Source organism: Pongo pygmaeus, chromosome 20, assembly GCF_028885625.2.
Source record: "Pongo pygmaeus isolate AG05252 chromosome 20, NHGRI_mPonPyg2-v2.0_pri, whole genome shotgun sequence".
NCBI lineage: Eukaryota > Metazoa > Chordata > Mammalia > Primates > Hominidae > Pongo > Pongo pygmaeus.
In genome coordinates, this window is record NC_072393.2 from 27685645 (window position 1) to 27703733 (window position 18089).

Genomic DNA, 18089 nt, shown 5'->3' on the forward strand with positions numbered 1-18089 from the left:
ATGATGTGTGCCTTCACCTCACAAAGTTGAACCTTCCTTTTCATGGAGCAGTTTGGAAAGAGTCTCTTTGCAGCATCTGCAAGTGGATATTTGGAGCCCTTTCAGGCCTTCGTTGGAAACGGGAATATCTTCCCATAAAAATTAAACAGAAGCGTTCTGTGAAACTGCTGTGTATAGTATGAATCCAACTCACAGAGTTCAACACTTCTTTTCAAAGAGCAGTTTTGAAACACTCTCTTTGTAGAATCTGCAAGTGTTCATTTGGAGCGCTTTGAGGCCTATGGTGGAAAAGGAAATATCTTCACTTGTAAACCAGGCAGAAGCATTCTCAGAAACCTCTTTATGATGTGTGCATTCAACTCGGAGAGAGAAGCCTTCCTTTTGATAGAGCAGTTTTGAAACTCTGTTTTTGCAGCATCTGCAAGTGGATATTTGGAGCCCCTTCAGGCCTTCGTTGGAAACGGGAATATCTTCCCATAAAAACTAAACAGAAGCGTTCTGTGAAACTGCTTTGTGTAGTATGAATCCAACTCACAGAGTTGAACACTTCTTTTGAAAGAGCAGTTTTGAAACACTCTTTTTGTAGAATCTGCAAGTTTTCATTTGGAGCGTTTTGAGGCCTATGGTGGAAAAGGAAATATCTTCACATAAAACCTAGACAGAAGCATTCTTTGAAACTTCTTTATGATGGGGGCCTTCACCTCACAGAGTTGAACCTTCCTTTTCATGGAGCAGTTTGGAAAGAGTCTCTTTGCAGCATCTGCAAGTGGATATTTGGAGCCTTTTCAGGCCCTCGTTGGAAACGGGAATATCTTCCCATAAATACTAAACAGAAGCGTTCTGTGAAACTGCTTTGTGTAGTATGAATCCAACTCACAGAGTTGAACACTTCTTTTCAAAGAGCAGTTTTGAAACACTCTTTTTGTAGAATCTGCAAGTGTTCATTTGGAGCACGTTGAGGCCTATGGTGGAAAAGGAAACATCTTCACTTGTAAACCAGGCAGAAGCATTCTCAGAAACCTCTTTATGATGTGTGCATTCAACTCGGAGAGAGAAGCCTTCCTTTTGATAGAGCAGTTTTGAAACTCTGTTTTTGCAGCATCTGCAAGTGGATATTTGGAGCCCCTTCAGGCCTTCGTTGGAAACGGGAATATCTTCCCACAAAAACTAAACAGAAGCGTTCTGTGAAACTGCTTTGTGTAGTATGAATCCAACTCACAGAGTTGAACACTTCTTTTCAAAGAGCAGTTTTGAAACACTCTTTTTGTAGAATCTGCAAGTGTTCATTTGGAGCGTTTTGAGGCCTATGGTGGAAAAGGAAATATCTTCACATAAAACCTAGACAGAAGCATTCTTTGAAACTTCTTTATGATGTGTGCCTTCACCTCACAGAGTTGAACCTTCCTTTTCATGGAGCAGTTTGGAAAGAGTCTCTTTGCAGCATCTGCAAGTGGATATTTGGAGCCCTTTCAGGCCTTCGTTGGAAAAGGGAATATCTTCCCATAAAAACTAAACAGAAGCGTTCTGTGAAACTGCTTTGTGTAGTATGAATCCAACTCACAGAGTTGAACACTTCTTTTCAAAGAGCAGTTTTGAAACACTCTTTTTGTAGAATCTGCAAGTGTTCATTTGGAGCGCTTTGAGGCCTATGGTGGAAAAGGAAATATCTTCACTTGTAAACCAGGCAGAAGCATTCTCAGAAACCACTTTATGATGTGTGCATTCAACTCGGAGAGAGAAGCCTTCCTTTTGATAGAGCAGTTTTGAAACTCTGTTTTTGCAGCATCTGCAAGTGGATATTTGGAGCCCCTTCAGGCCTTCGTTGGAAACGGGAATATCTTCCCATAAAAACTAAACAGAAGCGTTCTGTGAAACTGCTTTGTGTAGTATGAATCCAACTCACAGAGTTGAACACTTCTTTTCAAAGAGCAGTTTTGAAACACTCTTTTTGTAGAATCTGCAAGTGTTCATTTGGAGCGTTTTGAGGCCTATGGTGGAAAAGGAAATATCTTCACATAAAACCTAGACAGAAGCATTCTTTGAAACTTCTTTATGATGTGTGCCTTCACCTCACAGAGTTGAACCTTCCTTTTTATGGAGCAGTTTGGAAAGAGTCTCTTTGCAGCATCTGCAAGTGGATATTTGGAGCCCTTTCAGGCCTTCGTTGGAAACGGGATTATCTTCCCATAAAAATTAAACAGAAGCGTTCTGTGAAACTGCTTTGTGTAGTATGAATCCAACTCACAGAGTTCAACACTTCTTTTCAAAGAGCAGTTTTGAAATACTCTCTTTGTAGAATCTGCAAGTGTTCATTTGGAGCGCTTTGAGGCCTATGGTGGAAAAGGAAATATCTTCACTTGTAAACCAGGCAGAAGCATTCTCAGAAACCTCTTTATGATGTGTGCATTCAACTCGGAGAGAGAAGCCTTCCTTTTGATAGAGCAGTTTTGAAACTCTGTTTTTGCAGCATCTGCAAGTGGATATTTGGAGCCCCTTCAGGCCTTCGTTGGAAACGGGAATATCTTCCCATAAAAACTAAACAGAAGCGTTCTGTGAAACTGCTTTGTGTAGTATGAATCCAACTCACAGAGTTGAACACTTCTTTTCAAAGAGCAGTTTTGAAACACTCTTTTTGTAGAATCTGCAAGTTTTCATTTGGAGCGTTTTGAGGCCTATGGTGGAAAAGGAAATATCTTCACATAAAACCTAGACAGAAGCATTCTTTGAAACTTCTTTATGATGTGTGCCTTCACCTCACAGAGTTGAACCTTCCTTTTCATGGAGCAGTTTGGAAAGAGTCTCTTTGCAGCATCTGCAAGTGGATATTTGGAGCCCTTTCAGGCCTTCGTTGGAAACGGGAATATCTTCCCATAAAAACTAAACAGAAGCGTTCTGTGAAACTGCTTTGTGTAGTATGAATCCAACTCACAGAGTTGAACAATTCTTTTGAAAGAGCAGTTTTGAAACACTCTTTTTGTAGAATCTGCAAGTGTTCATTTGGAGCGCTTTGAGGCCTATGGTGGAAAAGGAAATATCTTCACTTGTAAACCAGGCGGAAGCATTCTAAGAAACCTCTGTATGATGTGTGCATTCAACTCGGAGAGAGAAGCCTTCCTTTTGATAGGGCAGTTTTGAAACTCTGTTTTTGCAGCATCTGCAAGTGGATATTTGGAGACCCTTCAGGCCTTCGTTGGAAACGGGAATATCTTCCCATAAAAACTAAACAGAAGCGTTCTGTGAAACTGCTTTGTGTAGTATGAATCCAACTCACAGAGTTGAACACTTCTTTTCAAAGAGCAGTTTTGAAACACTCTTTTTGTAGAATCTGCAAGTGTTCATTTGGAGCGTTTTGAGGCCTATGGTGGAAAAGGAAATATCTTCACATAAAACCTAGACAGAAGCATTCTTTGAAACTTCTTTATGATTTGTGCCTTCACCTCACAGAGTTGAACCTTCCTTTTCATGGAGCAGTTTGGAAAGAGTCTCTTTGCAGCATCTGCAAGTGGATATTTGGAGCCCATTCAGGCCTTCGTTGGAAACGGGAATATCTTTCCATAAAAACTAAACAGAAGCGTTCTGTGAAACTGCTTTGTGTAGTATGAATCCAACTCACAGAGTTGAACACTTCTTTTGAAAGAGCAGTTTTGAAACACTGTTTTTGTAGAATCTGCAAGTGTTCATTTGGAGCGCTTTGAGGCCTATGGTGGAAAAGGAAATATCTTCACTTGTAAATCAGGCAGAAGCATTCTCAGAAACCTCTTTATGATGTGTGCATTCAACTCGGAGAGAGAAGCCTTCCTTTTGATAGAGCAGTTTTGAAACTCTGTTTTTGCAGCATCTGTAAGTGGATATTTGGAGCCCTTTCAGGCCTTCGTTGGAAACGGGAACATCGTCCCATAAAAACTAAACAGAAGCGTTCTGTGAAACTGCTTTGTGTAGTATGAATCCAACTCACAGAGTTGAACACTTCTTTTGAAAAAGCAGTTTTGAAACACTCTTTTTGTAGAATCTGCAAGTGTTCATTTGGAGCGCTTTGAGGCCTATGGTGGAAAAGGAAATATCTTCGCTTGTAAACCAGGCAGAAGCATTCTCAGAAACCTCTTTATGATGTGTGCATTCAACTCGGAGAGAGAAGCCTTCCTTTTGATAGAGCAGTTTTGAAACTCTGTTTTTGCAGCATCTGCAAGTGGATATTTGGAGCCCCTTCAGGCCTTCGTTGGAAACGGGAATATCTTCCCATAAAAACTAAACAGAAGCGTTCTGTGAAACTGCTTTGTGTAGTATGAATCCAACTCACAGAGTTGAACACTTCTTTTCAAAGAGCAGTTTTGAAACACTCTTTTTGTAGAATCTGCAAGTGTTCATTTGGAGCGTTTTGAGGCATATGGTGGAAAAGGAAATATCTTCACATAAAACCTAGACAGAAGCATTCTTTGAAACTTCTTTATGATGTGGGCCTTCACCTCACAGAGTTGAACCTTCCTTTTCATGGAGCAGTTTGGAAAGAGTCTCTTTGCAGCATCTGCAAGTGGATATTTGGAGCCCTTTCAGGCCTTCGTTGGAAACGGGAATATCTTCCCATAAATACTAAACAGAAGCGTTCTGTGAAACTGCTTTGTGTAGTATGAATCCAACTTACAGAGTTGAACACTTCTTTTGAAAGAGCAGTTTTGAAACACTCTTTATGTAGAATCTGCAAGTGTTCATTTGGAGCACTTTGAGGCCTATGGTGGAAAAGGAAACATCTTCACTTGTAAACCAGGCAGAAGAATTCTCAGAAACCTCTTTATGATGTGTGCATTCAACTCGGAGAGAGAAGCCTTCCTTTTGATAGAGCAGTTTTGAATCTCTGTTTTTGCAGCATCTGCAAGTGGATATTTGGAGCCCCTTCAGGCCTTCTTTGGAAACGGGAATATCTTCCCATAAAAACTAAACAGAAGCGTTCTGTGAAACTGCTTTGTGTAGTATGAATCCAACTCACAGAGTTGAACACTTCTTTTCAAAGAGCAGTTTTGAAACACTCTTTTTGTAGAATCTGCAAGTGTTCATTTGGAGCGTTTTGAGGCCTATGGTGGAAAAGGAAATATCTTCACATAAAACCTAGACAGAAGCATTCTTTGAAACTTCTTTATGATGTGTGCCTTCACCTCACAGAGTTGAACCTTCCTTTTCATGGAGCAGTTTGGAAAGAGTCTCTTTGCAGCATCTGCAAGTGGATATTTGGAGCCTTTTCAGGCCTTCGTTGGAAACGGGAATATCTTCCCATAAAAACTAAACAGAAGCGTTCTGTGAAACTGCTTTGTGTAGTATGAATCCAACTCACAGAGTTGAACAATTCTTTTGAAAGAGCAGTTTTGAAACACTCTTTTTGTAGAATCTGCAAGTGTTCATTTGGAGCACGTTGAGGCCTATGGTGGAAAAGGAAACATCTTCACTTGTAAACCAGGCAGAAGCATTCTCAGAAACCTCTTTATGATGTGTGCATTCAACTCGGAGAGAGAAGCCTTCCTTTTGATAGAGCAGTTTTGAAACTCTGTTTTTGCAGCATCTGCAAGTGGATATTTGGAGCCCCTTCAGGCCTTCGTTGGAAACGGGAATATCTTCCCATAAAAACTAAACAGAAGCGTTCTGTGAAACTGCTTTGTGTAGTATGAATCCAACTCACAGAGTTGAACACTTCTTTTGAAAGAGCAGTTTTGAAACACTCTTTTTGTAGAATCTGCAAGTTTTCATTTGGAGCGTTTTGAGGCCTATGGTGGAAAAGGAAATATCTTCACATAAAACCTAGACAGAAGCATTCTTTGAAACTTCTTTATGATGGGGGCCTTCACCTCACAGAGTTGAACCTTCCTTTTCATGGAGCAGTTTGGAAAGAGTCTCTTTGCAGCATCTGCAAGTGGATATTTGGAGCCTTTTCAGGCCCTCGTTGGAAACGGGAATATCTTCCCATAAATACTAAACAGAAGCGTTCTGTGAAACTGCTTTGTGTAGTATGAATCCAACTCACAGAGTTGAACACTTCTTTTCAAAGAGCAGTTTTGAAACACTCTTTTTGTAGAATCTGCAAGTGTTCATTTGGAGCACGTTGAGGCCTATGGTGGAAAAGGAAACATCTTCACTTGTAAACCAGGCAGAAGCATTCTCAGAAACCTCTTTATGATGTGTGCATTCAACTCGGAGAGAGAAGCCTTCCTTTTGATAGAGCAGTTTTGAAACTCTGTTTTTGCAGCATCTGCAAGTGGATATTTGGAGCCCCTTCAGGCCTTCGTTGGAAACGGGAATATCTTCCCACAAAAACTAAACAGAAGCGTTCTGTGAAACTGCTTTGTGTAGTATGAATCCAACTCACAGAGTTGAACACTTCTTTTCAAAGAGCAGTTTTGAAACACTCTTTTTGTAGAATCTGCAAGTGTTCATTTGGAGCGTTTTGAGGCCTATGGTGGAAAAGGAAATATCTTCACATAAAACCTAGACAGAAGCATTCTTTGAAACTTCTTTATGATGTGTGCCTTCACCTCACAGAGTTGAACCTTCCTTTTCATGGAGCAGTTTGGAAAGAGTCTCTTTGCAGCATCTGCAAGTGGATATTTGGAGCCCTTTCAGGCCTTCGTTGGAAACGGGAATATCTTCCCATAAAAACTAAACAGAAGCGTTCTGTGAAACTGCTTTGTGTAGTATGAATCCAACTCACAGAGTTGAACACTTCTTTTCAAAGAGCAGTTTTGAAACACTCTTTTTGTAGAATCTGCAAGTGTTCATTTGGAGCGCTTTGAGGCCTATGGTGGAAAAGGAAATATCTTCACTTGTAAACCAGGCAGAAGCATTCTCAGAAACCTCTTTATGATGTGTGCATTCAACTCGGAGAGAGAAGCCTTCCTTTTGATAGAGCAGTTTTGAAACTCTGTTTTTGCAGCATCTGCAAGTGGATATTTGGAGCCCCTTCAGGCCTTCGTTGGAAACGGGAATATCTTCCCATAAAAACTAAACAGAAGCGTTCTGTGAAACTGCTTTGTGTAGTATGAATCCAACTCACAGAGTTGAACACTTCTTTTCAAAGAGCAGTTTTGAAACACTCTTTTTGTAGAATCTGCAAGTGTTCATTTGGAGCGCTTTGAGGCCTATGGTGGAAAAGGAAATATCTTCACATAAAACCTAGACAGAAGCATTCTTTGAAACTTCTTTATGATGTGTGCCTTCACCTCACAGAGTTGAACCTTCCTTTTTATGGAGCAGTTTGGAAAGAGTCTCTTTGCAGCATCTGCAAGTGGATATTTGGAGCCCTTTCAGGCCTTCGTTGGAAACGGGATTATCTTCCCATAAAAATTAAACAGAAGCGTTCTGTGAAACTGCTTTGTGTAGTATGAATCCAACTCACAGAGTTCAACACTTCTTTTCAAAGAGCAGTTTTGAAATACTCTCTTTGTAGAATCTGCAAGTGTTCATTTGGAGCGCTTTGAGGCCTATGGTGGAAAAGGAAATATCTTCACTTGTAAACCAGGCAGAAGCATTCTCAGAAACCTCTTTATGATGTGTGCATTCAACTCGGAGAGAGAAGCCTTCCTTTTGATAGAGCAGTTTTGAAACTCTGTTTTTGCAGCATCTGCAAGTGGATATTTGGAGCCCCTTCAGGCCTTCGTTGGAAACGGGAATATCTTCCCATAAAAACTAAACAGAAGCGTTCTGTGAAACTGCTTTGTGTAGTATGAATCCAACTCACAGAGTTGAACACTTCTTTTCAAAGAGCAGTTTTGAAACACTCTTTTTGTAGAATCTGCAAGTTTTCATTTGGAGCGTTTTGAGGCCTATGGTGGAAAAGGAAATATCTTCACATAAAACCTAGACAGAAGCATTCTTTGAAACTTCTTTATGATGTGTGCCTTCACCTCACAGAGTTGAACCTTCCTTTTCATGGAGCAGTTTGGAAAGAGTCTCTTTGCAGCATCTGCAAGTGGATATTTGGAGCCCTTTCAGGCCTTCGTTGGAAACGGGAATATCTTCCCATAAAAACTAAACAGAAGCGTTCTGTGAAACTGCTTTGTGTAGTATGAATCCAACTCACAGAGTTGAACAATTCTTTTGAAAGAGCAGTTTTGAAACACTCTTTTTGTAGAATCTGCAAGTGTTCATTTGGAGCGCTTTGAGGCCTATGGTGGAAAAGGAAATATCTTCACTTGTAAACCAGGCGGAAGCATTCTAAGAAACCTCTGTATGATGTGTGCATTCAACTCGGAGAGAGAAGCCTTCCTTTTGATAGGGCAGTTTTGAAACTCTGTTTTTGCAGCATCTGCAAGTGGATATTTGGAGACCCTTCAGGCCTTCGTTGGAAACGGGAATATCTTCCCATAAAAACTAAACAGAAGCGTTCTGTGAAACTGCTTTGTGTAGTATGAATCCAACTCACAGAGTTGAACACTTCTTTTCAAAGAGCAGTTTTGAAACACTCTTTTTGTAGAATCTGCAAGTGTTCATTTGGAGCGTTTTGAGGCCTATGGTGGAAAAGGAAATATCTTCACATAAAACCTAGACAGAAGCATTCTTTGAAACTTCTTTATGATTTGTGCCTTCACCTCACAGAGTTGAACCTTCCTTTTCATGGAGCAGTTTGGAAAGAGTCTCTTTGCAGCATCTGCAAGTGGATATTTGGAGCCCATTCAGGCCTTCGTTGGAAACGGGAATATCTTTCCATAAAAACTAAACAGAAGCGTTCTGTGAAACTGCTTTGTGTAGTATGAATCCAACTCACAGAGTTGAACACTTCTTTTGAAAGAGCAGTTTTGAAACACTGTTTTTGTAGAATCTGCAAGTGTTCATTTGGAGCGCTTTGAGGCCTATGGTGGAAAAGGAAATATCTTCACTTGTAAATCAGGCAGAAGCATTCTCAGAAACCTCTTTATGATGTGTGCATTCAACTCGGAGAGAGAAGCCTTCCTTTTGATAGAGCAGTTTTGAAACTCTGTTTTTGCAGCATCTGTAAGTGGATATTTGGAGCCCTTTCAGGCCTTCGTTGGAAACGGGAACATCGTCCCATAAAAACTAAACAGAAGCGTTCTGTGAAACTGCTTTGTGTAGTATGAATCCAACTCACAGAGTTGAACACTTCTTTTGAAAAAGCAGTTTTGAAACACTCTTTTTGTAGAATCTGCAAGTGTTCATTTGGAGCGCTTTGAGGCCTATGGTGGAAAAGGAAATATCTTCGCTTGTAAACCAGGCAGAAGCATTCTCAGAAACCTCTTTATGATGTGTGCATTCAACTCGGAGAGAGAAGCCTTCCTTTTGATAGAGCAGTTTTGAAACTCTGTTTTTGCAGCATCTGCAAGTGGATATTTGGAGCCCCTTCAGGCCTTCGTTGGAAACGGGAATATCTTCCCATAAAAACTAAACAGAAGCGTTCTGTGAAACTGCTTTGTGTAGTATGAATCCAACTCACAGAGTTGAACACTTCTTTTCAAAGAGCAGTTTTGAAACACTCTTTTTGTAGAATCTGCAAGTGTTCATTTGGAGCGTTTTGAGGCATATGGTGGAAAAGGAAATATCTTCACATAAAACCTAGACAGAAGCATTCTTTGAAACTTCTTTATGATGTGGGCCTTCACCTCACAGAGTTGAACCTTCCTTTTCATGGAGCAGTTTGGAAAGAGTCTCTTTGCAGCATCTGCAAGTGGATATTTGGAGCCCTTTCAGGCCTTCGTTGGAAACGGGAATATCTTCCCATAAATACTAAACAGAAGCGTTCTGTGAAACTGCTTTGTGTAGTATGAATCCAACTTACAGAGTTGAACACTTCTTTTGAAAGAGCAGTTTTGAAACACTCTTTATGTAGAATCTGCAAGTGTTCATTTGGAGCACTTTGAGGCCTATGGTGGAAAAGGAAACATCTTCACTTGTAAACCAGGCAGAAGCATTCTCAGAAACCTCTTTATGATGTGTGCATTCAACTCGGAGAGAGAAGCCTTCCTTTTGATAGAGCAGTTTTGAAACTCTGTTTTTGCAGCATCTGCAAGTGGATATTTGGAGCCCCTTCAGGCCTTCGTTGGAAACGGGAATATCTTCCCATAAAAACTAAACAGAAGCGTTCTGTGAAACTGCTTTGTGTAGTATGAATCCAACTCACAGAGTTGAACACTTCTTTTCAAAGAGCAGTTTTGAAACACTCTTTTTGTAGAATCTGCAAGTGTTCATTTGGAGCGTTTTGAGGCCTATGGTGGAAAAGGAAATATCTTCACATAAAACCTAGACAGAAGCATTCTTTGAAACTTCTTTATGATGTGTGCCTTCACCTCACAGAGTTGAACCTTCCTTTTTATGGAGCAGTTTGGAAAGAGTCTCTTTGCAGCATCTGCAAGTGGATATTTGGAGCCCTTTCAGGCCTTCGTTGGAAACGGGATTATCTTCCCATAAAAATTAAACAGAAGCGTTCTGTGAAACTGCTTTGTGTAGTATGAATCCAACTCACAGAGTTCAACACTTCTTTTCAAAGAGCAGTTTTGAAATACTCTCTTTGTAGAATCTGCAAGTGTTCATTTGGAGCGCTTTGAGGCCTATGGTGGAAAAGGAAATATCTTCACTTGTAAACCAGGCAGAAGCATTCTCAGAAACCTCTTTATGATGTGTGCATTCAACTCGGAGAGAGAAGCCTTCCTTTTGATAGAGCAGTTTTGAAACTCTGTTTTTGCAGCATCTGCAAGTGGATATTTGGAGCCCCTTCAGGCCTTCGTTGGAAACGGGAATATCTTCCCATAAAAACTAAACAGAAGCGTTCTGTGAAACTGCTTTGTGTAGTATGAATCCAACTCACAGAGTTGAACACTTCTTTTCAAAGAGCAGTTTTGAAACACTCTTTTTGTAGAATCTGCAAGTTTTCATTTGGAGCGTTTTGAGGCCTATGGTGGAAAAGGAAATATCTTCACATAAAACCTAGACAGAAGCATTCTTTGAAACTTCTTTATGATGTGTGCCTTCACCTCACAGAGTTGAACCTTCCTTTTCATGGAGCAGTTTGGAAAGAGTCTCTTTGCAGCATCTGCAAGTGGATATTTGGAGCCCTTTCAGGCCTTCGTTGGAAACGGGAATATCTTCCCATAAAAACTAAACAGAAGCGTTCTGTGAAACTGCTTTGTGTAGTATGAATCCAACTCACAGAGTTGAACAATTCTTTTGAAAGAGCAGTTTTGAAACACTCTTTTTGTAGAATCTGCAAGTGTTCATTTGGAGCGCTTTGAGGCCTATGGTGGAAAAGGAAATATCTTCACTTGTAAACCAGGCGGAAGCATTCTAAGAAACCTCTGTATGATGTGTGCATTCAACTCGGAGAGAGAAGCCTTCCTTTTGATAGGGCAGTTTTGAAACTCTGTTTTTGCAGCATCTGCAAGTGGATATTTGGAGACCCTTCAGGCCTTCGTTGGAAACGGGAATATCTTCCCATAAAAACTAAACAGAAGCGTTCTGTGAAACTGCTTTGTGTAGTATGAATCCAACTCACAGAGTTGAACACTTCTTTTCAAAGAGCAGTTTTGAAACACTCTTTTTGTAGAATCTGCAAGTGTTCATTTGGAGCGTTTTGAGGCCTATGGTGGAAAAGGAAATATCTTCACATAAAACCTAGACAGAAGCATTCTTTGAAACTTCTTTATGATGTGTGCCTTCACCTCACAGAGTTGAACCTTCCTTTTCATGGAGCAGTTTGGAAAGAGTCTCTTTGCAGCATCTGCAAGTGGATATTTGGAGCCCATTCAGGCCTTCGTTGGAAACGGGAATATCTTTCCATAAAAACTAAACAGAAGCGTTCTGTGAAACTGCTTTGTGTAGTATGAATCCAACTCACAGAGTTGAACACTTCTTTTGAAAGAGCAGTTTTGAAACACTGTTTTTGTAGAATCTGCAAGTGTTCATTTGGAGCGCTTTGAGGCCTATGGTGGAAAAGGAAATATCTTCACTTGTAAATCAGGCAGAAGCATTCTCAGAAACCTCTTTATGATGTGTGCATTCAACTCGGAGAGAGAAGCCTTCCTTTTGATAGAGCAGTTTTGAAACTCTGGTTTTGCAGCATCTGTAAGTGGATATTTGGAGCCCTTTCAGGCCTTCGTTGGAAACGGGAACATCGTCCCATAAAAACTAAACAGAAGCGTTCTGTGAAACTGCTTTGTGTAGTATGAATCCAACTCACAGAGTTGAACACTTCTTTTGAAAATGCAGTTTTGAAACACTCTTTTTGTAGAATCTGCAAGTGTTCATTTGGAGCGCTTTGAGGCCTATGGTGGAAAAGGAAATATCTTCGCTTGTAAACCAGGCAGAAGCATTCTCAGAAACCTCTTTATGATGTGTGCATTCAACTCGGAGAGAGAAGCCTTCCTTTTGATAGAGCAGTTTTGAAACTCTGTTTTTGCAGCATCTGCAAGTGGATATTTGGAGCCCTTTCAGGCCTTCGTTGGAAACGGGAATATCTTCCCATAAAAACTAAACAGAAGCGTTCTGTGAAACTGCTTTGTGTAGTATGAATCCAACTCACAGAGTTGAACACTTCTTTTCAAAGAGCAGTTTTGAAACACTCTTTTTGTAGAATCTGCAAGTGTTCATTTGGAGCGTTTTGAGGCATATGGTGGAAAAGGAAATATCTTCACATAAAACCTAGACAGAAGCATTCTTTGAAACTTCTTTATGATGTGGGCCTTCACCTCACAGAGTTGAACCTTCCTTTTCATGGAGCAGTTTGGAAAGAGTCTCTTTGCAGCATCTGCAAGTGGATATTTGGAGCCCTTTCAGGCCTTCGTTGGAAACGGGAATATCTTCCCATAAATACTAAACAGAAGCGTTCTGTGAAACTGCTTTGTGTAGTATGAATCCAACTTACAGAGTTGAACACTTCTTTTGAAAGAGCAGTTTTGAAACACTCTTTATGTAGAATCTGCAAGTGTTCATTTGGAGCACTTTGAGGCCTATGGTGGAAAAGGAAACATCTTCACTTGTAAACCAGGCAGAAGCATTCTCAGAAACCACTTTATGATGTGTGCATTCAACTCGGAGAGAGAAGCCTTCCTTTTGATAGAGCAGTTTTGAAACTCTGTTTTTGCAGCATCTGCAAGTGGATATTTGGAGCCCCTTCAGGCCTTCGTTGGAAACGGGAATATCTTCCCATAAAAACTAAACAGAAGCGTTCTGTGAAACTGCTTTGTGTAGTATGAATCCAACTCACAGAGTTGAACACTTCTTTTCAAAGAGCAGTTTTGAAACACTCTTTTTGTAGAATCTGCAAGTGTTCATTTGGAGCGTTTTGAGGCCTATGGTGGAAAAGGAAATATCTTCACATAAAACCTAGACAGAAGCATTCTTTGAAACTTCTTTATGATGTGTGCCTTCACCTCACAGAGTTGAACCTTCCTTTTTATGGAGCAGTTTGGAAAGAGTCTCTTTGCAGCATCTGCAAGTGGATATTTGGAGCCCTTTCAGGCCTTCGTTGGAAACGGGATTATCTTCCCATAAAAATTAAACAGAAGCGTTCTGTGAAACTGCTTTGTGTAGTATGAATCCAACTCACAGAGTTCAACACTTCTTTTCAAAGAGCAGTTTTGAAATACTCTCTTTGTAGAATCTGCAAGTGTTCATTTGGAGCGCTTTGAGGCCTATGGTGGAAAAGGAAATATCTTCACTTGTAAACCAGGCAGAAGCATTCTCAGAAACCTCTTTATGATGTGTGCATTCAACTCGGAGAGAGAAGCCTTCCTTTTGATAGAGCAGTTTTGAAACTCTGTTTTTGCAGCATCTGCAAGTGGATATTTGGAGCCCCTTCAGGCCTTCGTTGGAAACGGGAATATCTTCCCATAAAAACTAAACAGAAGCGTTCTGTGAAACTGCTTTGTGTAGTATGAATCCAACTCACAGAGTTGAACACTTCTTTTCAAAGAGCAGTTTTGAAACACTCTTTTTGTAGAATCTGCAAGTTTTCATTTGGAGCGTTTTGAGGCCTATGGTGGAAAAGGAAATATCTTCACATAAAACCTAGACAGAAGCATTCTTTGAAACTTCTTTATGATGTGTGCCTTCACCTCACAGAGTTGAACCTTCCTTTTCATGGAGCAGTTTGGAAAGAGTCTCTTTGCAGCATCTGCAAGTGGATATTTGGAGCCCTTTCAGGCCTTCGTTGGAAACGGGAATATCTTCCCATAAAAACTAAACAGAAGCGTTCTGTGAAACTGCTTTGTGTAGTATGAATCCAACTCACAGAGTTGAACAATTCTTTTGAAAGAGCAGTTTTGAAACACTCTTTTTGTAGAATCTGCAAGTGTTCATTTGGAGCGCTTTGAGGCCTATGGTGGAAAAGGAAATATCTTCACTTGTAAACCAGGCGGAAGCATTCTAAGAAACCTCTGTATGATGTGTGCATTCAACTCGGAGAGAGAAGCCTTCCTTTTGATAGGGCAGTTTTGAAACTCTGTTTTTGCAGCATCTGCAAGTGGATATTTGGAGACCCTTCAGGCCTTCGTTGGAAACGGGAATATCTTCCCATAAAAACTAAACAGAAGCGTTCTGTGAAACTGCTTTGTGTAGTATGAATCCAACTCACAGAGTTGAACACTTCTTTTCAAAGAGCAGTTTTGAAACACTCTTTTTGTAGAATCTGCAAGTGTTCATTTGGAGCGTTTTGAGGCCTATGGTGGAAAAGGAAATATCTTCACATAAAACCTAGACAGAAGCATTCTTTGAAACTTCTTTATGATGTGTGCCTTCACCTCACAGAGTTGAACCTTCCTTTTCATGGAGCAGTTTGGAAAGAGTCTCTTTGCAGCATCTGCAAGTGGATATTTGGAGCCCATTCAGGCCTTCGTTGGAAACGGGAATATCTTTCCATAAAAACTAAACAGAAGCGTTCTGTGAAACTGCTTTGTGTAGTATGAATCCAACTCACAGAGTTGAACACTTCTTTTGAAAGAGCAGTTTTGAAACACTGTTTTTGTAGAATCTGCAAGTGTTCATTTGGAGCGCTTTGAGGCCTATGGTGGAAAAGGAAATATCTTCACTTGTAAATCAGGCAGAAGCATTCTCAGAAACCTCTTTATGATGTGTGCATTCAACTCGGAGAGAGAAGCCTTCCTTTTGATAGAGCAGTTTTGAAACTCTGTTTTTGCAGCATCTGTAAGTGGATATTTGGAGCCCTTTCAGGCCTTCGTTGGAAACGGGAACATCGTCCCATAAAAACTAAACAGAAGCGTTCTGTGAAACTGCTTTGTGTAGTATGAATCCAACTCACAGAGTTGAACACTTCTTTTGAAAAAGCAGTTTTGAAACACTCTTTTTGTAGAATCTGCAAGTGTTCATTTGGAGCGCTTTGAGGCCTATGGTGGAAAAGGAAATATCTTCGCTTGTAAACCAGGCAGAAGCATTCTCAGAAACCTCTTTATGATGTGTGCATTCAACTCGGAGAGAGAAGCCTTCCTTTTGATAGAGCAGTTTTGAAACTCTGTTTTTGCAGCATCTGCAAGTGGATATTTGGAGCCCTTTCAGGCCTTCGTTGGAAACGGGAATATCTTCCCATAAAAACTAAACAGAAGCGTTCTGTGAAACTGCTTTGTGTAGTATGAATCCAACTCACAGAGTTGAACACTTCTTTTCAAAGAGCAGTTTTGAAACACTCTTTTTGTAGAATCTGCAAGTGTTCATTTGGAGCGTTTTGAGGCATATGGTGGAAAAGGAAATATCTTCACATAAAACCTAGACAGAAGCATTCTTTGAAACTTCTTTATGATGTGGGCCTTCACCTCACAGAGTTGAACCTTCCTTTTCATGGAGCAGTTTGGAAAGAGTCTCTTTGCAGCATCTGCAAGTGGATATTTGGAGCCCTTTCAGGCCTTCGTTGGAAACGGGAATATCTTCCCATAAATACTAAACAGAAGCGTTCTGTGAAACTGCTTTGTGTAGTATGAATCCAACTTACAGAGTTGAACACTTCTTTTGAAAGAGCAGTTTTGAAACACTCTTTATGTAGAATCTGCAAGTGTTCATTTGGAGCACTTTGAGGCCTATGGTGGAAAAGGAAACATCTTCACTTGTAAACCAGGCAGAAGCATTCTCAGAAACCACTTTATGATGTGTGCATTCAACTCGGAGAGAGAAGCCTTCCTTTTGATAGAGCAGTTTTGAAACTCTGTTTTTGCAGCATCTGCAAGTGGATATTTGGAGCCCCTTCAGGCCTTCGTTGGAAACGGGAATATCTTCCCATAAAAACTAAACAGAAGCGTTCTGTGAAACTGCTTTGTGTAGTATGAATCCAACTCACAGAGTTGAACACTTCTTTTCAAAGAGCAGTTTTGAAACACTCTTTTTGTAGAATCTGCAAGTGTTCATTTGGAGCGTTTTGAGGCCTATGGTGGAAAAGGAAATATCTTCACATAAAACCTAGACAGAAGCATTCTTTGAAACTTCTTTATGATGTGTGCCTTCACCTCACAGAGTTGAACCTTCCTTTTTATGGAGCAGTTTGGAAAGAGTCTCTTTGCAGCATCTGCAAGTGGATATTTGGAGCCCTTTCAGGCCTTCGTTGGAAACGGGATTATCTTCCCATAAAAATTAAACAGAAGCGTTCTGTGAAACTGCTTTGTGTAGTATGAATCCAACTCACAGAGTTCAACACTTCTTTTCAAAGAGCAGTTTTGAAATACTCTCTTTGTAGAATCTGCAAGTGTTCATTTGGAGCGCTTTGAGGCCTATGGTGGAAAAGGAAATATCTTCACTTGTAAACCAGGCAGAAGCATTCTCAGAAACCTCTTTATGATGTGTGCATTCAACTCGGAGAGAGAAGCCTTCCTTTTGATAGAGCAGTTTTGAAACTCTGTTTTTGCAGCATCTGCAAGTGGATATTTGGAGCCCCTTCAGGCCTTCGTTGGAAACGGGAATATCTTCCCATAAAAACTAAACAGAAGCGTTCTGTGAAACTGCTTTGTGTAGTATGAATCCAACTCACAGAGTTGAACACTTCTTTTCAAAGAGCAGTTTTGAAACACTCTTTTTGTAGAATCTGCAAGTTTTCATTTGGAGCGTTTTGAGGCCTATGGTGGAAAAGGAAATATCTTCACATAAAACCTAGACAGAAGCATTCTTTGAAACTTCTTTATGATGTGTGCCTTCACCTCACAGAGTTGAACCTTCCTTTTCATGGAGCAGTTTGGAAAGAGTCTCTTTGCAGCATCTGCAAGTGGATATTTGGAGCCCTTTCAGGCCTTCGTTGGAAACGGGAATATCTTCCCATAAAAACTAAACAGAAGCGTTCTGTGAAACTGCTTTGTGTAGTATGAATCCAACTCACAGAGTTGAACAATTCTTTTGAAAGAGCAGTTTTGAAACACTCTTTTTGTAGAATCTGCAAGTGTTCATTTGGAGCGCTTTGAGGCCTATGGTGGAAAAGGAAATATCTTCACTTGTAAACCAGGCGGAAGCATTCTAAGAAACCTCTGTATGATGTGTGCATTCAACTCGGAGAGAGAAGCCTTCCTTTTGATAGGGCAGTTTTGAAACTCTGTTTTTGCAGCATCTGCAAGTGGATATTTGGAGACCCTTCAGGCCTTCGTTGGAAACGGGAATATCTTCCCATAAAAACTAAACAGAAGCGTTCTGTGAAACTGCTTTGTGTAGTATGAATCCAACTCACAGAGTTGAACACTTCTTTTCAAAGAGCAGTTTTGAAACACTCTTTTTGTAGAATCTGCAAGTGTTCATTTGGAGCGTTTTGAGGCCTATGGTGGAAAAGGAAATATCTTCACATAAAACCTAGACAGAAGCATTCTTTGAAACTTCTTTATGATGTGTGCCTTCACCTCACAGAGTTGAACCTTCCTTTTCATGGAGCAGTTTGGAAAGAGTCTCTTTGCAGCATCTGCAAGTGGATATTTGGAGCCCATTCAGGCCTTCGTTGGAAACGGGAATATCTTTCCATAAAAACTAAACAGAAGCGTTCTGTGAAACTGCTTTGTGTAGTATGAATCCAACTCACAGAGTTGAACACTTCTTTTGAAAGAGCAGTTTTGAAACACTGTTTTTGTAGAATCTGCAAGTGTTCATTTGGAGCGCTTTGAGGCCTATGGTGGAAAAGGAAATATCTTCAC